At 38.0% G+C, this 25,187-nt stretch overlaps 1 pseudogene across 1 annotated transcript; it reads left to right on the top strand.

The window, feature by feature from the left end:
• The first annotated feature begins 341 nt into the window (after positions 1-341).
• Positions 342-22,770, top strand: LOC146755640 (kinesin-like protein KIF20B; annotated as a pseudogene). Its single transcript, XR_014937962.1, has 21 exons — positions 342-358; positions 1,684-1,699; positions 3,284-3,370; positions 3,493-3,609; positions 3,802-3,940; positions 5,245-5,429; positions 6,813-6,861; positions 7,548-7,688; positions 8,336-8,447; positions 8,898-8,969; positions 9,432-9,578; positions 11,368-11,530; positions 12,687-12,954; positions 13,449-13,510; positions 15,031-15,226; positions 17,675-18,878; positions 19,319-19,457; positions 20,187-20,309; positions 20,705-20,866; positions 21,813-21,977; positions 22,612-22,770. The product of XR_014937962.1 is annotated as a kinesin-like protein KIF20B (transcript).
• Positions 22,771-25,187: the final 2,417 nt, after the last annotated feature.

Below are 25,187 nucleotides of genomic sequence, written 5' to 3'. Positions count from 1 at the left end.
AAGGTAATTGTAAATCCCAGGGATGAAGACCTCAAGCAACACGCAGCAAAAGGAGTATGAAGAAAGAATGGACAGAAAGCCTAACTAGAAAGACATTGAATCAAACCCTGATGCCTGTTGTGCATCTGTACCTCTCCTGGGTGCCACGTCACAGGCTGCAGTCCTCCCCAGACTTTCCGCAAGGCTGCGCTTGGCTGGAAGACCGCTTGTGTCAGCTTCTGGCAGAAAGGAACAAGCAATACTTGAAGAGCATCTCCTGGGAGGAAGATTTGAGCGCAGCCAACCACCAACTTCCACTCTTCAAGTGTAGTTCCTACCATTTGCCTTTTTGCTGCTACAGCATGGTGCCATTTCTGCAGTAAGCACAGATCTGCAGTGGACTTCCTTCACTCTTCCATCACACACGCACCCCTTCATGCAGCCCTATTTAGAAATACCCACATTCTGTAAAATACAGACAAAAAAGAAACAGGCAGAAAAGCGGCACTAATACTTTGTCACTGGTGGGAATCTCCACAGAAAGTGCTGTGCTAAAGGTGTGAGGTTAAGGGATCATCACTATCAAGATAAAAGTCACAGCATGGAAGATTTAGCGATGGCGTGCTGACTAGAAGGAAAAAACAACACTTACCTTGGAGCTTGTTCATTTTCCCTCCTATCATCGGATATCTTGTCATCATCTACGTAGCTCTGAGGTTGGCCAAAGCCTGTTGCCATGAGCTTTGCTAAACGCAACAGTGCTGTGGCTCAGAGGTATTACACCGGCACATAGCATAGGAGAACTCCATAACCCAAGTGTCGAGGGAAGAAGAAAGGGGAACTGTTACAATTAATTACGTTCACTAAATTGGTAATTGTAGGCTTCTTGTCACACACTACTGCCTACAGCAAAACAGCACAGATGTTGACAACTGTGATTTCTGCATACAAGCAACCACTCGAGGCTGAGCACTCTCTCCTGTCTCTTTGCCATTCCTAGAAAGACCCAGAAGAGCTCAGTGTTCTCTTGCTGTTAGTTTACATCCTCCAAGCACTTCCAAAGGCACGCTGCTCTGTAGAAAAAGCTGAGCTGCCCAGAAAGTTTGTGCAGGAAGAAGGCAGCAGTGTCAGTGCACGTCATCCTGGGGGATCTGAAAGCATTTGTGAAGAGAACAGGGAAAGAAGAGGGAAGAGAGCAAAACCAACAGGCACTAGCAGTGCTGCCCACAGGGGGCGGGGCTTGAGGCAGGGCCTGTGCCAGAGGGGGGCCTGGCACAGTTAGGGCCAGCTCAGGGCCCAGAGCAGAGGGGGAGCAGGCAGAGGCAGGGCCTTGGGGCCCAGGATGGAGGAGGACCAGGCACAGCTGGGGCCAGCTCAGGGCCCAGAGCAGAGGGGGACCAGGCACAGCTGAGGCCACTGCAGGGCCCAGGTGAGAGGGGAACCCAGCACAGTCGGGGCTGCTTTGGGGCCTGGGCCGGAAGGGGGCCCGGCACAGCCAGGGCCTATCCCCCTTTTTTGCACATATGAAATGCTCCCAGCTGTGCTGCACAGCAGAACATCTTTCAATGGAGATGAAAGCTTGTGAAATGAAAGAATCCTTTCTTATTTCTTTCACATTTGTGTTTGTTGACTGCAGTTCCAACCAGGTGGACTCGCAGTGTCTTGCAAGTGACACCTGGAAGCAGGTACAGACTGGAGACACAGCACCCTCAATGTCCAGGTGAGTAACAGCAGCCAAGGAGGCCTTTGGGCTCTGCAGGGTCCAAGTGTGGAGCATTACACACAGGAACAGCTGAGTATAAAGACAGTGGCAGAGCTGCAGAGCTTGCCATAGTAGGGAGGCACAGTGGCTCAGCTCATTTCCCACAGTAACACAGGAAATAAGAGCCATGAGGGAAATGCAGATGCCTTCTGCCCCCATCAGAGGGGAGGAATGAGCTGCACTTCCACAGAGACATTCCTCTCACAGCCACTCACACCTCAGGTGTGGAGGGACGAGCTGGGGCTGCTGGTGGCAGCTGTGGAACACTGCCATCTGTGGTGCTCCATCCTGCCCTGGAGGGGCATGTAGAGCTGAGGACCTTTGTCACTGCACAAATGACTGCAAGCAAGATGTAGCAGAGGGAACATAAAGCATTTAATAACTTATCATACAAAGCAATGAGTAATAGAAATGACAGTATTTCCAACCAAATATCCCCCATCCTAGCAGTCATGCCTGATCTCTACAGTCCCACCCAAACAATTTCCCAGCTCCCTCCAATTCATCCTCACTATCCCACCCCTGAATTTCCCTCCCCCAATTCCCACACAGTAATTGCCCACACTAATTACCAGCATGCAGGGCATGGGGAACACCTGTTCCTTGTGTGCAGGCACCTGGAAAAAAAAGAAGTGTCAGGGAACTGGGTGTCTGTAGCAGGTTGTGGAGGCTCTGTATAGAACATAACCCCAGACCACAACCCCATCAGCTGCTGGGGCAGCAGCATCCCTGTCATTGGGGGATGTTGCCAGTGGTGGATAGGGACACAGGGAGAAGCCACACCTTGGTGTAGCTCTGATCTGCTCATGTCCAGTCCAATCCTCTATAGCACTTTCCATCTTCTGTCCTTTGTTCTTAACCGTATCCTTCCTTCTCTTCTGCTCTTTTTCTTTCTTTTAGGTGTCTTACCTGTATCTGCTTTTCCCCTCTTCTGTTCTTTTACTGCTCTGGTCAGCATCCAGTGTCTGCACCACAACTCTAGGTTTTGGGATCGAGAAAGGTACACAGGGCATAGATTTGTACAAGAAAAGCTCTCTTGCTGTGCCCAACAGGTGACAAAAAGGGGCCCTCAGGACCACAAAGGCAGCTTGTTTCTCCAAAAAAAAATAAACTTAATTCTTTTCTTTATAAGAAGCATTAGAATCTTACAGAGAAGATGAAAATCATCTTCACTATGCTTTTAGACTGTGCATAGACTAGACCAAGATGTGTGGTGTTGCTTTGATACCTTATGAGGAGCACCGGTATCAGTGGATGAAGCTAACATTGTCTCAGAAGCACAATAATGGAGTACTTTTGTTTATAGTTGGCCTGAATGCAGTACAGGAGTGTGTTGCAGTAGTACTTGTTCTGAAATTCTAGGCTCTGACTAAGAAGTTTAGCAGGGTCCAAAGCACTTGTGAAAACAGTAAAATATTATTACTTCCTGTGTTAACAAATGAGTCTGTTACAATAGGATGATGAAAATAATGCTGCTTTAATGTGCTAATCATCAAACAGAGGATCTAGTCAGATTTCTAACTTCCAGCTCTTTAATTTTAGAGGTCTAGTTTGGAGCCTAGGGGACACATACAAGTTTGCCTGCGTATTAAACCCTTTACGGCACGGGAGAGAGCAAATGGGTCACAGGTAAGGCATTTATTTAATCATAAACAAAAAAACAACCCTTAAAGTATATATGTTTTCTTTCCTGTAAGATGACCTTTTAAAACTTTTTTCATGCCTGCATTACTTGTGCTTCCTTGTAATAGGGATGTGTTTCACTTGAGGACTCAACAAGCATTATACTGAAGTCCCCTAAGAGCTCATTGGGAAGAATGAGCGATAAAACTTTAGGACAGGCAACACAGAAGTTCACCTTTTCACAGGTAAATTAATTGTCTTTAAATGATTTTAAGTTATTTATGGAAAAAGTTGCTTGTCTTCTGTTACTTCATATAAAGCAAACAAGTTTTCCTTAACTGTCTTTAGAATTATCAACGTGTATCTGACTCCTTACAAGTACCTAAATATTGCTTAAACAAAATAAAGAGATTAACCAGCTTCTTGGTAACATTCAGGTGTTTGGACCTGAAGCAACTCAAGAAGAATTCTTTGAAGGTACTGTGAAGCAACCAGTGAAAGAGTTCTTAGAAGGATGTAATTGCCTTGTTTTTACGTATGGCGTTACAAATGCTGGGAAAACTTACACATTCCAAGGTATGAGCAGAAATGCTTTTTCCTTGAATTAATTTCTTAAAGTGAGAACTACTTCTAGAAGAGAGAGATGTTATGACTTCTTACCTAGTTACTCAACAGGCCTTGTACGTTGCCTTCTTTTGAATATTAGTAGCCTTGAAAAGTCGTCTTCTTCCATAACAAATATTACTAAATTTACAAGTGTGTAAGACAGCATACACTACAATAACTTTGGTTTTTGTTCCTACTATAAATGCGTGCATCTTAAATGCTGTTCTTTATTTGAAGGCAAAGTATGTCTGAGTTTGTTTGATTTATTGTAGGCAGAAATTAAACATTCTGAAACATTTGATCAAGGTATTTCAATCTTTTTCCAAATTTCTGATTTTAGTAATAACAGCAGCATAGAAGATTGTGTTCCCTGAGCTTTAGTAGTACAGAAATAATACATCAATCTCCTTTCTGGCTGGGAGCAGTTGTTTTTTATGTTTAATATTGTCATAACAAATGAAACGATTGGGTTCACAGGAAACAAATTCCCCTTATTTCTGTTATTTAGTGTTCTGTTACTATGTATTTCCAATAGTTTTATATGCGTGGAGCTGAAGACTTTCCCATAGTAATACCTTTTTAGGACTTAAATATTAAGAATCAACAGGGTAGTATGTTCAAAAATTATCTTTCTATGCACCTTCCATACAGCACTATAGAAATTCTTCTGCGTATTGTCCTCTCTTGTGTTCATGACTGACTTTAAAACACTGAAGCTTGCTTGGTATTTAGTGACAGTGGAAAAACTAAGGCGTGAAGTAGGCAAGATGTGGAGGTAGTTGTGTGCTCCAAGAAAAGGCAATGGGAAAGGAGCTGAGTTACTCTAACAGTTTTTATGAGACTTGTAGATATTTCTAAATAGGGTTTGTGGGACGAAGGGAATGTTGTAGCAGAGACATCACTCTGGTTGTTATTTCAGGGTTGTTTCAGAGCGGGAAGGGAGCCTGGTAAACAGTTGAAAATCTGCACGTCTGTTAAATGTGGGAGTTTGCTGTTGGTTATTTTTTCTTCTTAAGGCTAAGCTTATGTAGAATATTCTGGCTGTTTTAAAGTGATGCCCTGTAATGTCTAAGGAATGGGATGTGAGCTGTTGCTTAAAGCCAGTATTTTTCAGGGAACAGTCTAGTAACACTGCAAACATTGCTTCAGACTGTAACTGGCCTCTAAATTCTTTGTGTATACTTTGAGATTAGAATCAGTTATCTTTGTCTTCATTTATGTTTATATGTTGCTTACAATAGTAACCTGGCCCTTCTTTTGTGTATTGCTTACAGGGACAGAAGATGATGTTGGTATTTTGCCAAGGACGATGGATATGTTGTTTAAAACTGTTGGAGGAAGGCTATACACAAAAATGGATCTGAAACCTATTCAGTGGAGAGATTACGTAAAACTGACTAATGACAAAGTGAGAGAAGAAATTGCTCTTAAAAATTTGTTGCTTCGTCTGACAAAAGAGGTAGGAAACTACTTTATAAAGAAATGATGAGTACATGCATCTTGTGATAGTTCAGTGTTATCCTTTCCATTCTGTAATGAAAGAGGGTTCTGTATTTACACACAGTTTTCTATTTGTCTTTCTGTTCCTGCTGAAAAAGAATGAAGCATCTTATTAGTGGTGTGCTACACCACACTGGGGTATTTTAGTTGTGGAGTATGTTAACTTGATCTTACTGATGAGGTGGTTAAGTGTGGACTTCACAGTGTGAAAGGCAGGTGGCAGTAAAATTCCTTCTGAATTATTTCAAGAGCACAGCTGAGTATGAAGTCTGGCTCCAATGATCTTTAAGTATTTCGGGGAAAAACAACACCTGTCTTCTACATGAACCAAAGATGTGTAAAACTGTTCTAGGTTTAGTGAGTATGTGGAAAGAAAATGCAGTGGACAGCTATATGCTGATCTCATCCTACTCCATTAGAGAGTTAAGATGTGGTCGTGCGATATAGGTGCCTCCTCTAGTTTCAAGACCCGTGTTCCTAGGTAAAATACTTGACCTTATAAGCTAAGTAGGTACAAGCTTTGCTGACTATACAAAGCCAGATCTGGGTGAGTGTCATGTAGATGAAAACTTCTATGTTAAAAGTTTTACTTCTAAGCATACTGTATCTGGTAGGTGAGATTCCTCCTCTTCAGTAGATGAGAATTTCTTTCTACTTTTGTGCTCTATAAAAAAGCAACACAACCTGAAGCCTGGGAACTGAGTATACATCTATGAACATCATGAGATCTACATGTTGGGAGCTATTCTGTATTTTCTATGACCAAACTACTTAAAAATATTATATTTACAAAATTTAGTCATAACTTCATTTGTGTAACACTTTGATAGCCTGAGTTAAGAAATAATAAGCTGCTTATCTACATTAAGTGATCAAGTATTCTACCTTAACTTCCTTTTCTGAGAGTTGACCTAATAAGCCATAGGATATGGAAGTCCTGAATTAAGAAAATCCCAATAAGAAAAATATTTCAGGAGTCCAAGATTCATGAAGGGTAAAACGCAGATTATAAATGGGCTATTGAAAATCATCTTATTAAATAACTCCTTTTCCTGTTGGGGATTCTCTCCCTATTTGTTCTTTTTCTTTCTGAATCAGGAAGCTGAAATGCATCAGATCTTATAGTAAAGGAATTGTCAGAAATGAGTAGTAAGGTGAAACCAGTCAAAATGTGTAGCCAGGATTTTTGTGTTGGCACCTTGGAACTATACTGTATTGTTTTCTGGTAGAGCAATACAGCTGCTTTTAAAATAAATAAATAAATAAATAAATAAAAGCAACCAGTGGTGTATTGGTGCTGTACATCAATAATAAATCCTAAAGTCTCTGTTTTCTTTCGTAGGTAGACCATCACAACAGCACTAATGACAAATCCCCAGCTGATTCTAAGGGTATGTTTTATATTAAACAGTAGCAATTAGAAAAGCTTCTGTAAGGTCAACGACTGGCTTTTTTGGCTAATGCTGATAATAAAAGGATTATTTAGCTTTTATTTGTAACAGAACGGAATAATGGGCAGGACATCTGGGCAGAAAACAGAAGGAATAAAATGGCTAGGAGACTACTGGGACATCTATCATAACCTGGTTTTATGAGGTGAAAGTAAAACAAAGAAAAAGAGTATGATTTGTGATAAGATCCCTAGTGGTTTTCCGACAGGCCTTTAGGGCACTTAAGAACTCACTAAATACTTTTTTTTCCCTAAAAAGTCAGAACGAAGTGTCCTTACTAGTTCAGTTCTCTATATTGTAAAGACTGAAGAGTTCTGAATATTTCTAACCCAACTATAGATGTTAGATTGGGTTTTGGAAGTGAAAAAGCAAGCTTTATAGCAGGCGTGTCTTTGCAAATGTGTAGGGCAAGCGTCTTGACTTCCAGCTACTTGGTGTTTGTATGAGAGGTGGGGATTCTCTGTGTTTATGTTCTGGGAAAAGTTTTAAGCTGTAAGCTTAACTATTACTTATTTTTAAATGCAGCTAGTTTTACTGTCTCTACATTGACTTGTAATATTTTCTACTTTGCAGGTGCAGAAAATCTCTCAGAAGGATCAGACCAACTTAGCAGATTATCTATAGATGATTTTGTGAAGTTCTCTGGGTTTCATTTTTTGAGATTTACAATGAATGTTTTTATGATTTACTGGCTCCTTTATCAAATGACAGAAAAAAAAGGACACTTTGCCTTGCTCAAGACATCAAGGGATATTCTTACGTAAAAGGTAACTAGAATACTTTGCAAACTGCCAAGCTTGTCATGGAATAGTGTAACAATTCTGAGATAGAAAACTCTTAAATGTGTTCAGTGTAGCTCTAGAAGTGTCTGCTTGAATGTGAAGGCAACAAGCTACATGTACGTATCTGCATCTTCAACAGTATTCTCCTTATTCCTGTACTTTGCCCATAAAGCCTGTGTGAACTCCACTGCCTTCATCATCCTTGAAAATGAGAGCCATACAGTCGTTATAATGCAGACAAAATCCAGATAACCCATCCCCAATAAAAACTACAAGCTAAAACAAAAAACTTCTCAGATTGACTTCTGCACCAGTGAATACAAACTTTGGGCTTCTGTAGTTTAAGAACTTAGCTTTTGTACTTTCAGTACTAAGGCTGCTTGCTTAATTTGGATGGAGCATACTTTAGTATACTGGTAGGATAAACTGTTGTGCTATACTATACCTTGCCCTTTTCTGTGGGAGGAAGAATCTTAGTCTTATCTGCCATCAGCTTGTCGTATGTTTGAGGCAGAGTTAATGAAGTATTTTATTGTCTTAACTAAATGTTCTTAGTTTGTATACCTTATTTCTTGTTCACTTTCTCTTTTGCTAATGAAGCTTGCAAAAATCACTTTTCCTTCTTTTGAAAGGTTTGCAGTGGGTTCAGATTTCTGATTCTAAAGAAGCTTTCAGACTTTTTAAACTGGGACAGAAACACCGGAGTTTTGCAAGCACAAAGCTAAATACTTGCTCCAGCTGAAGGTGGGAAACTTTCACTAACATTGGGTGTAACATAGTGTGGGGAAGAGGGATGAATGAAAATATTGTTTATGGCTTTTTTTCGGGGAAGAGGCTTTAAAAAGGCTTGATATCTAGTGTTCCATGTGATATTTTGTGACAGTTTGTGATTCTAGTGCTTTAAACTAGAAGGATTAGTCCTTCAAGCAGATAAGTGCATACAAAAGCTAAGTGTTTTATCAAAAACTCTCAACAAAACAACTAAGCCTTCTTCCATGTAAGTAATGGTGGTTCATGAGGGGGAAGAAAAGCAAAATAAACCAAGACGGAATGTCTCTTTAAAAGGTTTAATGCATCTAGTAGAATTATTGTTAATTGAATCTGGAATAAATCCAGCAGTGTTTTGAACAGATGTTACAGATTTTAGAAAATGTGTATTTCTGGCTATTGACCTTGCTTCATTTCTCCTTTTAGCCACAGTATATTTACAATTAAGGTACTAAGAATTGAAGACCTTGAAATGCCACGAGTGACACGAGTCAATGAGTAAGTTCAGAGCAGAGTTCCCTTCTTCTTTTAGGATGAAATTGTCAGTTACTTTCAGTATTGATGTATTGATATTGGGCTACGGACACTAGGTTCCCTGATACAGCCTCCTGTATGAGTGGTGGTTCCCCATTTCCTGTCATTATGCAGTACTAAACCATCAAGTTGTAATGCTGTTCTATATCTTGTGCCCACTGTTCCACACAGTGTTCCTTTATCCTTCTCACTCAACTTCTGAACTAATGTAAATCCTCAGAAGGAAGAATATGGCAGAAAAATGGAAGCTGTGTTGGAAAAGAGTTTGGCAGGAAGTAGTGTGCAACTTCACTAGGAAAGCAACATTAAAAAGCATGAAAGGGTTCAAGAAATTGTTCCTCTAGGAGGAGTGGTTGTGTTGGAAATGATAAATAATCAATGTACATTCAAAGGCAAGAAAACTTAATTTTCCTTATCTGCCTTCAGATTATCACTGTGTGATCTTGCTAGTTCAGAAAGGAATACCAAGACGTGCAATGAAGGTGACAGACTGAAAGAGAGTGGAAATATCAATGCATCTCTCCTAACTCTAAGCAAGTGTATTAGTGCACTCAAGATCAGTCAGCAGTCAAAGTAAGTTCTTGTACAAACTGTAAACTAGTTGTAGATTTCAGATATCATGTACAGTGTTTAAACTATTGTTTAAAATGCAGAGTACGAAACTATGTTATGAGTGAAAACTATCTGTAGGCTTCTGCAGATGTGTGAAGACTTAATGATCTAAGAAAGTGATCTATAAACTTGCCTTCTTTTTGTTGTTGTTTTTTGTTTGTTTGTTTGTTTTTTCAAATAAAACCATTCTAGTTCTAAATTTCTGAATGTGTTATCATAGACTTAAGCAAATTAACGTTGTGGGTTTTTTTTTTTTTTTTCTGGCCTTGCCTTCTCAAACAAGTCCTGGGGCAGATTATAAAATTTGTTTTCACTATTTTCACTTTAAATGTGTGAAATGTTAGACCTTTTCCTCCTTTGTTAGTTAGTTGCATTTATCATTTAGTTCTGCTGTAACAGTTTTCCTCAGGGATATTGCTGTGCTTTGTCCTAGCCAAGAGACATGGTCAGAATATATATATATATAATTTGGAAAAAAAAATTTATATATAGATATATATAATTACATATATACATATATAATTATATATATACATATATATATATATTTTTCCAAACCTTGATGCAACTTCATCATTCTTTCTGATCTAGCTAACCAAATTCAGAGAGAAGAAAGCCTGCTTGCTACTTCTGTCTGAGGTTGTGCTCTAAATGAGTGCAGACAGAGCTTTCTGTATTTTAAACAATGTAGTATTTATTTACAGTCACAGCTGGATATAATTGCAGAATTCTCTGCTGATTCTCATTTGAAGGTGTCTTTCTGTCCCAAAGATTAGGTGAGCTCTGTGTTCATGAAATGCCACACTGTGCCTGGTAGCCTATTCAAATTCTGTTATGCTTAAAAGTAGATGAAAATAGGCCTTGCTACTGGATTAGTCTCTTATCTGTCTGTCCTTTCTAGGGAAGAAGGATTCCTTAAAATTAGCTGCTGCTTAAAGTGCTTTGATTTATTCAGAACTGTTTTATTTGTTGGTCCTGATCACTTGAAATTTTAACAATATGGGGGAAATGTAGTGATGACTTTGATAGTAATTTTCTTTAAAATAAGAACTCATTTACCACTCCTGCACTAAAGCTACTTATGGGTCACGTGTGTTGTGACAGGAGCGTAGCTATGTGAAGCTTTTAGCTCTGTTTGCAGAATTCAGTAGCTGTAAAGAGTCCAGCAGGTAACCTCACTAGAGAACAGTGTGTTTAGTCACGCTTTAGGAGTTCTCTCCTAATTTTCTGTACATCACCAGCTGTTTGATTCAGTGACTTAACCCTGGTTTAGGAAACACCAGAGATGTTGTGATAAGTATATGCTTCTTTATTTCCAAAGTATTTACTATTGTCCTTTCCTAGAGACAATATCCTGAGAGAGTGGTTATCTCTGATTTTGTTGGCTACTGTTTTCTTAGAAGTAGATAGGTCAGTTTGCCAGATGTGGTAAGGGAAAGAGAAAGGTGAGAGAGAATTTAAGCTAACGTGAGGCTGTATGACCTATCTTAGGCTGGATGTTGAATGTACTTTTTGTTTTAAATGTTCTCGTGGGTTGTCTAAGAAGATAATGGCTGCATAGTAGCTGGAACAATCATACAACCTGTCTGCAAACTAGCAAAAAGATTAAATTCAAAACAACCCACAACTCAAAATGATTTAAAGACTAGTGCAGTTATTAATGTGTTGTCTTCCACTTGGATAGCTCTCACATTGAAATGAAGCTGTTAACTTCTGCTAATGGGATTTGCTGTGGTTTTTGTCTTCAAAGGGTGCAGCAGCACATACCGTTTCGTGAAAGTAAGTTAACACACTTTCTTCAGGGATTCTTCAGTGGAAAAGGGAAGATACACATGTTAGCAAACATCAGCCAGTGTGCTTCAACCTATGAAGAAACACTCAATGTGCTAAGATTCTCAGCTATTGCACAAAAAGTGAGTATGTTGTAGTCTATTTTGTTGATCAGTACTTATGATTTGCATTTAAAGAAAAAATTCTGTTCTTCTAAGAATATGAATCTATTTGTGTAGAATCTGTAGTGAATCTGGGTGTTTGTCTCCATACAGCAGTCAGGTTTTTTAATTTAGTGTTTTAGTTGAGCTTAATTTTCCTACAGAGTTTTCTAAAAATCTCTACTGGGGTCTTTCTGTTTCTTTGGGGCGTGAGGGCAGAAGCATCTTCTGAGAATCTCATTCCTAAAAAGTATTCAACCTAACAAGAAGCAACTTGTTACATCTGGAGGAGATTTTATGCTATTTACTTAATTTTTCTCTCTTCTCAAAATATGATCCCATGTAGGAAAGCAAATCCAGCTACCCCATATGTTGCTGCTGTTGTAATTTTGAATATTGTCCAGTTCAAGTGTTGACAAAAGAAGTGGAGCAGTAAAGAGTTTGAAAAGCTGTGTTATGGCCATCAGATGCTTCAGTGGGAAAGTGGGGGTTAAGCGGAATGGGTAGGAGTGAGTGCTATGATATAACACTGAAGAAGTTAAGCTGTCAGATCAGTGCTACAGTCTTGATGGAAAACTTTGAAGTGCTGAGAGTTTGTGTTTGAAGCACAATTGATGGATGTGTGCCCTTGGATTGTGGCCTTATCTGAAAGAGGTTAAGTGTGAAAGTAGAGGGAGCAGCCTATGAGGGTGATGTGGCGCTGCAAGACAAAGAACTGAAAAGATGATGATCAGTTGCATTGAATGCAACTGGAAACTCAAAACATAAAAAAAGCAGAAATCTATGGCTGCATGAAGTGGCAGTTCTTGTACATTGTTTGCCTAGTGAAACTCTTGAGGTTAAAAGCAGGATTGGAGTCTGCAATAACTCCTTTGTACTTTCTTGAAAACTGGTTTAAGTAGTGACCAAACATCAAATACTATAAAATATATTAGCTGTTACTAGAATGCCACTTATCTTCCCCCCATATGAATCACTGTCATGTTGTATGTGAATTTGTGAGGTGGGTTTTGAAGCTGAAATTAAAAACTTCTTGTATGGCTGTCTTCATAGTGGCTATCCAGACTATCTGTAGAAATAACAGCTATTATGTAGTCAGCTATTCACCAGTTTTAACTGATTATAAATTACGTTTCAGGGTGGAGAACATAGCATAGTGCCTGACACCTGTGTTGATCCTGAGGGCATTCTTGATTCTGTGCATTATGATGTCATGGATATTAAAGAGCAAGCTGAGGCAGCACATAGTTCCATTGTATCCCTGGGGGACCCAAAGGAAGATATTGGCTGGTTTGAAAAGCAGCTGGAGAAAACTAACTTTGAACTGATGGAGACCAAAGAAGAGCTAACAGAGAAAAACACCAAACTACTTAAAACTGAAGAAGAGCTAATGCAGAAGAACAAAGGTGAGTTATGCGATGTGAAAGGTAGAAGACAGAAATAGTTCATTAATATAAAATAGAAATAACCAGTTTGAGTAGGAATTAGAGGAGATGTTCTACCTTTGGAACCATAGCCTGTAGATAAATGATAGTTTGTTCCTTGTGTATATTCAGGTTCAGCAATTCCACGGTTTTTGGTTATTTCTTTTCTTTTTTCCCCCTCTCCTTTAAACTGCAACTAGCAGCTTTACGCTTTCGTAAGTATGGGGTTAAATGTCTAAATCTTGATTTTTACTTTTATATTGTAATCTCTACTCTTCTTTATGTCTTGTTGATGCAATGTTTTCATTCCAAGAAATATAGAAAACTTCTGAATCACTCCCAATAAGTGAAGACCACATGCATATAAATTAATCTGTTCAAAAGCTACCTAAACATTAGAATATCTGGAAAAATTGATTACTTAATAAATTATCTATTGGCTACTTATGTAATACAACCTTTTCTGTGTGTTACAGACTTTGAAATGCAGATGATTAAATTAGATGAGTCTGTTGAGCAACTTAAAGAAGCAACTGAGGTAACTTTATCAAGAAGATGTTGTGTAAAATTGTTTTAATTAATTAATTAATTAATAGCAACTTGTGGTAGCTTAAAATGCTATTCCAGTAGGCTCAATTAATAGATTTCTTACCGAGCTTAGCTTAACTGAATTTGCCTTTAATGCATTGTGTAATTCAGCTACTTAACACTACATTAGAAACTGATGACTGAATTTTTTTTATTTTTTATTTCCAATCTCAATCAAGGTGCAGAAAGATGACATTATTACAGAGCTACAAGACTTAAAATCTCATTTAGAAGAAAAAGTAAAAGATTATGTGAGTTTTACACATCTCCGTATCCTTATACAAAAAAAGAAAAACACTAATTCTATGCTTGTAATCAACACATTTTTGGAAAACTGATTTTCTGTATGTAGCTGGTACTCGCTTGAAATTGTAAACAATTCAAATTTATCTGAAGGTAGTTGTTGTTAACACAAACAACAAAAATATCAGCGTGTTCCACTAACTCCTGCCTCACACTCCTACATCAGAGGAAGAGCAACAGTAAAAGTATGTTGAGTAGAGTTGGAAGTACAAGTATGAATGGTCAGGATATCTCCACGTTCTATGCAGTCCATAAAACTTTATCCTGACTAATGTACTGCGAGCTACTGAATATGTGAAGACTAGCTTGATTAAGTATGTGTGCATACCACTTCTGGTGGTTTTTGTTCATTTTTTGATGTTTGGTAGCCTGAAGTAGCTCTGAAAACATTTATAGTTAATTCTGTCACTCAGATCTCTAACCTTGTAAGCTTAGCAACTTGACCCTTCTAAATCTTTGACTGTCTGCATCACTGCAACTTAGTATTTCCATGGTATTAAAGCTGACTGTGATGAGTAGTCATGTCCTCACCTATTACTTCTTCCAAGAACAAGGCTCCAACTCTATCTGTGAGATTGTGTGGCCTGAACACTTCTGAAGCTTTTCTTTTCATAAGCTACTAAAGATGAATAATCAGTCCTTGGCAGTGCCAGCATGGCTTAACAATCGTCATCTTGTAAGTAAGGAAGCTTCACTTGTGGTCAAGGACACAATCTAAAATATGCGTGACAGAGCTGACTAAGCTTTAAGGTTGGATTATATCTGTCACGATGAAAGTGATTTTAGCAGCTTAGCAGAAGTGTGATGTGATGAACTTGTATGAGAGCTGACCATTTGCTCTTTGACCATGTTTGTAATTTTGTTGACTTCTTGGAAACAGGAAATTCTTTGATAAACTGGTAAACTCTTGATTGTGTGCAAGTCTTTTACTTTGTAACCTGCTAGGCTCTTGCTTTCCCTTGTATACTCTACCGAGTATTGCACTTGTCATTATCTGAAGGTGTACTTGTTCTGTCTGCTATTGAGATTTGTAACTGATGTCTATAGAGTCACCGGGTAAATATTTTAGCTGTATGGTTTTGTGTAAATATTTGCCTACAGAAGATTACTGAGACTTAAGTGCTCCTTTTGTTAAGCTTCAATGTAACTGATCTTATATCAATACAGGAAAAGACTACCTACCATTTAACTACCATTAAAGCAGAACCGGCAGAAGAGAACACTAATAAAGGAACTGAAAGCAGCCAATTTTCAGTGCTTTCAGTTAAAGCACTGAAACAAGATAAAACTGAGTTGGAAGTGGGAAGAAAGCGCAGTACTGATGAAGATAAGCCTACTGTGGAAGAGCCACCTCCAAAGAAAGGTACAGTTTCTTCCATCATTGAACAGGGTGTCTTCCAAAACAATAAATTGCTTCCTATTCCGGATAGGAAGCAAAAGGCTGTGAAGCACGTTACCTTATGGTATAAGGAGAAAAGCCACTGTGTTAAACTGTAAATAGAAGTAACTGTTATGTAAATATCCCTTTTTCAGAAGGTCCTATGCTGTTCATTTTTGAATGCTTAAGAATAAAAGTTTTTGCACTATTTTTTTCCTTTTTGCTGCTTTTTCCTCATCTGTTGATGCACTTGCAGATTTGGTAATAGTTTTAAAGCAGTTTCTTTAGGATTGTTTCAACTGCTGTTGCTGATCTTCTGAGTAGCATCAGCTGCTCAAGTGCTTTTTTTTGTTTGTTTGTTTTGTTTTTCCTGAAGCAACTATCAAAATTGTTGACGACCTGCTAATTGCTCGCTCATGGGCAATATTTGAGCAAAATGGTTTGGATAAGCTCTGATGCATTTAACTTCACTTCTGGGCACAGCTGAGCATCAGTGTTCCTAGAATTACGGAAGGCATATACAATGTAGAAGGGAAAATCTAAAACTTAGCTGTATTCCCTTCCTTTCTTGTATTCCTCTTGCAAAATATGTGCAAGGGAGAAAGTCAAGGCCTTCTTTGGATGAGATGCTGTTCTTGGATGATTTGTCCCTGCTGCCTTTATTTGGCATAAATATTGAATCCTAATGTGACCACTGAATGGCATCACATATAAGCATCTTACCAGAGACTGAGGGAGGGATGTGGACTCCTCCATACTCCAAATAGTAGTGGGTTTGTTCTAATCATATGACCAAAGCTCTCATTTAAAAATTAATGACAGCAATGCTCCACATAGGAATTAAAATGGGTAGCTGATAGTCACAATGTCAGCATGAAGTTTTCGGTTAAGAAGTACTGAGTATTCAATCATTTTAAAATTTTCTTCTATTTGTGAGTATTAATAGCGTCCAATTTCAAAAAACTCTTAATATATATTCTTTAGCTATGTTAAATATACACAGTAGAACAATGAGCACAGGTATGTTGTGCTGGTTCTTTTGTAGAATTAGTTATATAAGTAGCACGAGCAAAAGTGTTTTAGGAGATGCTAGGTTATCTCAGCTTAAAGTTCAGGGTATTTACACCATTCTCTGAGCTTTTAGGTCTTGTTTCCTATGCTCTGTAATAATGCTTTTTCCCTACTTCCTGTGTAAGGAGCTTCTAGACTGAACATTACACATCTTCTCCCTAGTCTTATTTGTCTTGCTTTAGTGCTTGCTTGTTGTTTTCAGCATAAAGTGTTTAGATTACTTATAAATCATATTCCCCTCACTAGTGTTGCTGGGAGCAGCAGTCAAAACCCAAAACCTGGTTTGGGGTGGAATATGCCACTGCTGTTTCTTCAGTATGACTTTTAAATCAGTTGAGGGCTGTATATAAAACTCCTTAGATGAGTTAAGAGGCTGTTTCCATGCAGTACATGTGAATCTGTATGTAATGCAGGCTGCACGTGGGCGCTATAAAATTCTGCATTTCTGTAGTTGTAGTAATAAAAGGACTGTACAAGAATCACCATGGAATATATTGTTGTGGTGACCCAATCCCTAGTAAGTCTTGACTTATATTTATTTTTTTTAATACTTAAAGTATGCATATTATGGAATGGACATAACTGGATTCTAAAGCAATGATGAAATACAGCAGAAGTCGCTTTTGATAGAAAGAAAATGCATGTGATTTTAGCTAATTGCTCACCAGTTAAAGAAAAAAACAGCCCCAAGCTAATGGAATATTTATGGAAACTTGAATCTGCAAATTTGTACAACTTTATGAGTGAACTTTATATGCAAAAGAGTAAGTGTGGACAGAAGTAGGAATCCTCATATTTTGTTTAGAGATGAACTGAATAAGAGAGACAGATATCAACACTTAAGTGATCAACTTGTCCAGGGTTTTATCTTTCTTTTGAAAGTAAGAGGACTGTGAGTTGGAATGAAATTTCTTAGAGAACTGTTTATCTACCATTTAGATGTAGATGGAGTGATTCCTGGCTCCTTTATAGGGATTGCTGAAGCATGGAAGATAGAAAGAATATAGCTGTGAATTATCTATCTCGTTCCCATGTTTCTTAAATCTAATTAGATTTTCTACTGGTGTGGAGTTGAAGGTTTGAGTAGTGCCATGGTAAACGTGTTCTTCCAGCCTGAAAACCTTTTGCTGTTAATTCTGTATAGAAATCTGAGGCACCTGATTACGTGTTCAGAGGACTTGAATTCCTTCACTAGTATCAAATACTATGTGATGTGAGGGTATGGCTTGCATATTACGACAGTGTTTCACTTAGAAGTTGCTACTTGGTGTTGTGAACTGCTATGTAATAATTATTTTAATCAATCTGAGCTACATTCCTTTTCCCCTTTTTTTTTGGTTTGTTTGTTTGTTTGTTTTACAGTAGTTGTAAATGAGAGAAAGAAAAAGAACACTGTAGAGCAAAGGACAATTGAACACATGAAACAAAAGTGCTCCGCGTACCGAAAGGAAGTACTAGCACTGAGGGAAAGAACTGAAATCTTGGAACATCATTTAACTGTGCTTGAAGAACAATGCAGAAGAGAACAAAATAAAAAAGAAGATTTCAGTAAGCAGGTAACAAACCTGCGTATTCAGCTTTCTTTTTCTGAAGAAACAGCTGATGTCCTCCGTGAACAAATTCTGCAGGGTCAAGCTGACTATCGGGAAATTGCTTCTGAACTGGATGAACAGAAATCTATAAATATGACACTTGAAAACAAAAATGCCCAACTAACTAACAACATAGAAGTTGCCAAAGAATATATAATTGATAAAGGGTCACAAGTAAAAGAAATGCGGACCAAATTAGATGAATTATACAAATGTCACTTAGAGTTTCACGCCATCGGTACTGACTTTGTCAGTGTAAAGGATTCCTCAGACTGTGAAAAAGATGAGCCAGGGACATCTCAAATTAGTTCTGCATGCATTCAGTCACAGACTTCTTCCATCTCAGATCTTGTGCAGGACCTCTCCTTTAACTATAGTCTTGAAAGGATTTGGGAAGTATGCAGAAGTATTGTTGATGTTTCCTCACAAAAATGTCAGCACATCAAAGCACTGCTTCAAGACAATGAAAACCTAAAGGCGGGACTGAATAATGCTGAAAATCGTAATCGTCAACTTGTAATGAAGCTATGTGAGATTACAACTCACACTAGTCAGGAAGATGATCTTGTGAATCAGTTACATGAGCAAATAGAAAAGAAAACTCTGGAGTTTGAAGAAAAGACTGCAGAAGATCAGAGAGTGATTGCACAATTTCAGGAGGAAGTTGCCAACTGTGAGGTAAAAATAAGAGAGCTTGAATATCGCCTGGAGGCTTCCAAGACAATGGAAGACAATGTGTCAAAACTCAATGAATTACTTAAAGAAAAAGAATCTATTATTGTTAATTTGGAGACAGTTACAGCAACTCTGCAGGAGAAGTCTGCTAATGCAGACAAAAAGGTTGAAGAGTTAAGTATCAATGAAGCAAATCTGATTCAAGAAGTTATGCAGCTGAAAAACAGCTTGGAGCAGATGAAACATTCTCTTCGGGAAAAGGAAAAGAGTGAAATGGAGAAAGTGCAACGTATAGAATCGTAAGTAACCACTGAGTTAACTTAGAGCCCTTTGAGAATGAACTAGAGTTAAAAATAGTTAATGGGAACATCCCTTCGACTTAATGCATTTGCATGCTTATCAATGGCCAAACTACTACTTTAGGATGCTTTGGTATGCTACTTGAGTTCCATGGGAAAACAGGAGTGTGCAAGGAAATAAAGAATAATATGGGGATTTCTGGTGGTTTTGTTGTCCATCCCTCAGAATAGCATCTGAATAATTTATTGCTTCAGCATCTGATTATGAGAAGCAAGCTGAAATTCAAAAGTAATTGTTTAAATCTTGTCACTGGTCTAGATAGATTTAAGAGTCTATTTACAAATAGAAACCAACAGGCAGGGCATGGATTAAGCTGTAATTGCTGTTTCCATGAGATGTGTAACAGTAATGTTCTTTGTCTCTTTATTTTTAACATAAGGCTAGAAAATATTCTTTCTGAGAGTTCTGCCCTTGTACTGAATTTGAAAAAAGATTTGCAGAGGAAAGAAGAAGAGTATGCAGATCTAAAAGACAAACATTCTGATGCCGAGAAACAAATTCAGCAAGTACAAAGCGAGGTTTGTAGTCAACTGAGCTATTTTTTTCTGTAAGATTATGCTTGGCTTTCTGCTGTTAAAACTTCTCAAACTTTAACTATGAAGCTGGAAATTTCACACTAGTGTGACTAGCAGCAAATCTTAGGTAAAGTTGCCATTTAAGCTCTAGAGGGGACCACAAGTTAAAACATGGTTTCGCATAGATAATGAACAGAGGAAAGTAAAGTTGGTTAGTAGTCTGGAATAAGGTTTGTGAAGAGAATAGCTAATCTGCCTCTGGAGGGGACTTGTTATTATCTCTAAGTTACTGGTGACTTGCCATTGGTATCCGTGGTAACTCCAAAGCCTAAAACCTAAGTCTTGTGAAAAAACGCTGATAACTGGGAAGAAGAATGCTATTTACTTGAAGAGAAATAGACTAATTTCCAGAGGCTCTTTAATATAAGCATGTATATTTTTTTTCTTCAATTTCAGCTTCAGTGATGCTAATAGTTAAAATTTAATTATTAAACAAGAAGATATCTTAAAACCCATTTTGCAGGATCTTAGTCTGAAAGTTTATTGGGTGTGCTTGGGGTGGAAAATTGAAGCTTAAAAATGAATTCATGTCTTCCTTGGTAACCTTGCACTTGCTGTCGTTTTCCTACTCAGCACTTGTTTGTGAATTCCTCTTTATTTAACAAAGAAGTATTTGGCCAGGTTGGATTACAGAAGTCTTTTAATGAACCGTGAGCTGTGCTTACATTACAGGTGTCCACGATGCGTTCTGTGGAGGAATCCCTCAGGAACAAGATGGAAGAACTTGAAAGGATTAATAACCAGTTTAAGGATGAGCTGGATTATAAAGACTATACTATCCAACAACTTAAACAGGTATTTTTCTTGCATCATTCATTTAATAAAAATTAAGAGCACCTTTTCCAAGCAACAGGAAAAAGGTCAAAAAAAAAAAAATTGGAGCAAAATGAAAGTGGCCAACTGAAATTAGCGGTAGACCATGAAAGATATTCAAATAATTAGTCACTACAGAGCACTGGCAGATTGCTTTAAATACAATAATCTGCATAGTAAATACATATATAATACATGCATATAACCTGATCTTGTTGAGTGACATCATGATATGTTAATTGAAATGTCTTACCATAAACTCTTTTTATCAGCTTGAATCCTTATTTACGCTATATGAAAAACTTATTAATTCTAGTCTGTCTTAAAGATTCTGCTTGTTTCTACTGTGTATGCTTTTCTTTCATCATGAAATATAGGAGCTGGAGGAAAAGGACCATAATCTTCAAAAGTGGCGTGAGGAGAGAGATCAGTTAGTAGAAGATTTGGAAGAACAGCTCAAAACTTTGGCTTCTAATGCCATACAAAAAGAGACAGAAATAGCAGAACTGAGACAATCTGCCTTAAAGGATTCAAGCAAGGTCAGCTCTCCTTTCCTCCTACCTGATTAGCTACCCATAAATTCTGTAAAACTCCTGTACCTGCTCTTTGTATTCTGGGTGTGCTTCTGTTCTTGAACACTGTCGTATTGACATCATGTGCAACTAACCAAAAAAAGCACCAGCTTTTATTTTTGTTCTTCAGAAACAGAATTTCTGTTAATTACTAAAATTTCAATTTTTTCAGTAGTTCAGATAAGCAGATGTCAGTTTGATGCTTATGATCCTACAGTCAGACTGGACATCTGTAGCTTTTTCTGATAATTCACAGCATTTCCGGATCCCAAGCTAGGCTCAATACTCAGACAGTAGTTCTGTCTCAGGTTTCTTACTTTCTTTGCTTTCTCTGAGGTAGTATCTACAATGGCATGAAAAGACAGAAGGGGACGTGGAGAGAGATTAAGGGAAGCATCAAAAAGCAGAGGGGGGATGATCTCTGGAAGTTGCATTTCTTATTTCAACATCCAGCTTTTAATCAGGATAGCCAATCTAAGCCGTAGCATAGAATTTCAGAAGCTAAACAGAAGACTAAATGAGTTGTGCTCTTTTGAGAATGTTTGGATTCACTTTCTCTGAGAAGATGTTCTCATAGCAAAACTTCCCCTACAACTGCCGACTTTCTCACAGTACCGAGGATTTGGGAACAAATAAAAGCTCGGGTTATTATATCTTAAGGGAGATGAAGGCTGAAGCACATAAGTAAAATAGAAGAATCAAAATATATTGTATTACAACTTCCCAGGCAATTCTGTGACTACTGCACTTGTAACAGTGACCGTACAAATCCGTGAAATGTTACTGTTCTTGAATAGTTAAGTGTTCTAGCCTGCAATTCTAAAACTGATGCTACTAAGTAATTGCAATACTGCTTGTGTGTGTTAATTCCTTTTGCCAATCCCACAACTCAGCAGTTTTTACTGTTTATTAGGATAATGCAACTGTGATAGAAGTGTTAAGAAAAGAACTGGCTGACAAAGATGAGTTTATAAAGGAATTAAAACAACGCATTAACCACAGTAGCCCTCAGTGTTTGCCAGAAATACCTTTACTTGAAGAAAGACAAAGTAGAAGGAATGACTCTGTAAATGAAAAGGTATGATTATATTTAGAGAAAGTCAGTACTTAACATCTTGTTAACCCCTTTTTGTTCTTCTGTTTTCCTAGGAGATACTGGAGCTGGAATCATTTTTCTTAGCATATAGTCCTTTAACTACATATTCAGTGATGAGTACTTGTTGGTTCTTTTTGTCTTCCACTCAAACATGAGCTCTCATCTTCTCAAAAATATTTTATTTACTAGAACACCATCTCTCTATGTACATTATGGAACTTTTCCATGCAGTTTTCCATGTATTCGTATGTGGATGCTGAAGATTAGGCAGAGGTTTAGCCTTTGGTGTTCTAACATAGCAGCTGTGAGCGTGCAGAGTATGGGGGGAATGGATGACAAAACGACCAGCGTTACAGATTTTGTCCCTAAATAATGTCTCGCTTTCTCTCTTTTGGAGGCAGAATACTGCCTGAGACTGTTAGTGAGACCCAGTAGGGTGTATCTGAAGATCACACAATGAATAGATGTTACTACCTTCCCACACTTGTGCTGTGTTTCAGCTTACGTGTTCATGTGGCGTCTGAGCTTGAGGTTTTACACTGTAACTTTAGAAAACTCGAGATATTTTGGAGGTCTAATGCATAGCCTAATCTTTACTCCTTTTAAATATTTACAGCCTAGGAAACAACAAAGCAAAACTAAAACTGGAGAAAGTATTCCATTAAGATGCAAAGCTGAAGACAATTATTTGTCACCTCCATGTACTAGGAGCCTCACTTCATTAAATGAATCTGAGATTAGTATGAAACTTCAGATCTGAAAATGTTGTGATTGTATTGCTTTTGATAAGGAATGAGTAGGAAAAGATCTCATGTTCTCTAAACAATTCCCAAGTTTTAATTTATTTATCCCTTTCAAGGTGATCAGATCACCTGTTTTTATAGCCTTTGATAGGAATAAAAGCTGTTGAAACAATTGTGTGATGAATTTTTGTCAGGTGCTGTTGAAAACTCTCCTCATGTTAATGCTTATGAAGTGGCTCATGATTAGATAAGTTACTTGGAAAAAATTCATGGAGCCACTGAAACGGGCACAGCAAATTGAACTTATTTTCTTCCTCTGCAGGATTTCTGGATATTGTTTTGTTAGCAGTTGATGTTAATCATTCCTATATAAGTTTTTAATTGCTAACTTTCATAAAATAGCAGTTACATATATTTTAAAAACAAAGTATTTATTAACCAACTTAATTCTTGGAAATACACTGGGTGGTGATACTCCATTCAGATTCTTAGCAGAGCCTGATAAAGTGGCTCTGACTACTTTTTGTCTTTCTACAATCTTTGGTAACTTTTTGAGAGGAAGAAGACTCCCCTCAGGGGGTCGGAACAGTGTAAGTAGTAAAAGCTGCTAGTCTGTGTTTGGGACACTGGAGTTTGCTAATTACTAGCAGCAGTAGAAGCAGCCATCTACCATTTTCTGATGTCCCCAGCAGCCTGTCTTCCATGTGTTCAACCAGCATCTGAACTCATTTTTGATATGCTAGCTGAATTCCTGCCATAGAGAAGGAGGAGTCCAGGTGATCTCAGTTCTGACTTTGTTGTTCCTGTTGAAAAAAACAGGATTGGGTGGATTGTGGACAGTAAGTGCTGCTGGGGAAATGCATACTGACATTTCCCTGTCACTTAGCTGTGCATTTGCTGCCATTTGACCATGAGCAGGTACATGATAGCCTTCAGCTTAAGTACGGTGTCATTGCTTGAATGTCTGTATTCTCTCCAGGGAAAAGATAGCAATGGAGTTCTTTAATGACTTGTACTGGGCTTGCACCTTGCCAGCTGGACCTTACTTATGTAAATAACATCTCTAGTGTAGAAGAGGAAGGGCAAATTCCCTAAGATTAAGCTGGAAGTTAATCGAACACTTGAATCAAATGCTTCTGTTCCTGCCCAGTTCTGACACAGCAGAGTTGAGATGAAGAAAATCGTGTCAGTTCTACCACCATTCTCTATTTAAAAAAAGTGTAGTTGTCTGTGCCCTTGAGAAAAAATGACTTGTAAAGTATCAGGCTCAGTTTAACATGGAGAACTTTTTTTGGGATCATAGATTGGAAATAATTTTAAATGTAACAAGTTCTAGGAAAGAGGGGTAAAACTCTGCTGTAACTGAAATAGACTCCTTCTGTTACAAGTGTTCTTACAGCAGGAAAATCGAATGCTTACATATCCTTTTCCAGATGCTTTATAGCTTTTTAATCTCATGGCTACCTTAACACTTGCACTTAAAATTCTTCTGTGCTATCAGGAGCATTTGGAAACTGTCCTCGACTCTTCTGGAGTGTCCGCAGAAAATGGCAAAACTAGTCGGTTCCCAAAACCGGAGCTGGAAATCCCACTGACACCTCTGCAACCTGATAAGATGGAGATAAAGCAGCACGGCAGCATGATACCTTTAGGAGTGAAAATGCCTAAGGCAAAAAAGAAAAGAAGTGATGACATGGATGAGGTATGACCTAGACCCAACAGAAAACAAAATATCTGATGCCTTTTTACCATTCTCATTTAAGCATTAAAAAAATGCTATTTCTACCTCAGTAAAGTAGTTGAAGAATTTAATCAATGAACTGCTTTAATGAACAAAACTAATAGCCAAGCTCAGTGATAATGGTTTAAGAGAAGGGAATTTCTCTTAACTCCATTGTGTATTTTCTTTGAAACCTGTAGACATAAATCAGCTTTTTAGACATCATGAGATGTCTAATACTGATATCTTAATGTCCTGTTTTTATAATTGAATGCTTATTTATTATTTGATTTACAGTGGAATAGTTACCACTAGCAGATACTTCCCTACTATTAGCAAAAGTGTTTAAAGTGTTCACTTTTGTGACATCAATTGTTCTTTCCAAAAGAATCACGGCTGAAACTTGTCTTATTTTCCCAGGATTTTGTGAAAAGTGAGAACACGAAAAATACAAAATCTGTCATGGCTTTTAATTCACCCTCTGCAAGTGACGAGAAAATGGTTGGTTTTTGTTCTAGTTTTGAAGCTAGCTTGGGACTTCCTGTAATTGTGTGGTCACACGAAAGAAGCAGTGTCTTATCCTTATGTGTATACCTGAATGGGAATCTTACATGCTTATGAGCTCTTCCTATTAAATTCCATAAGCTAACCAAAGGGCAAGTCAGTCTGTCCACAGAGCGTGTCATGGCTGTACTGTGTAATGATTTGGAGGGAAGGATATTGCACACT

This window comes from Coturnix japonica, chromosome 31 (genome assembly GCF_054131305.1).
Source record: "Coturnix japonica strain WE chromosome 31, WE-NBRP24, whole genome shotgun sequence".
In the NCBI taxonomy this organism is placed as follows: domain Eukaryota; kingdom Metazoa; phylum Chordata; class Aves; order Galliformes; family Phasianidae; genus Coturnix; species Coturnix japonica.
This window is presented reverse-complemented; position numbering and strand designations above follow the sequence as displayed.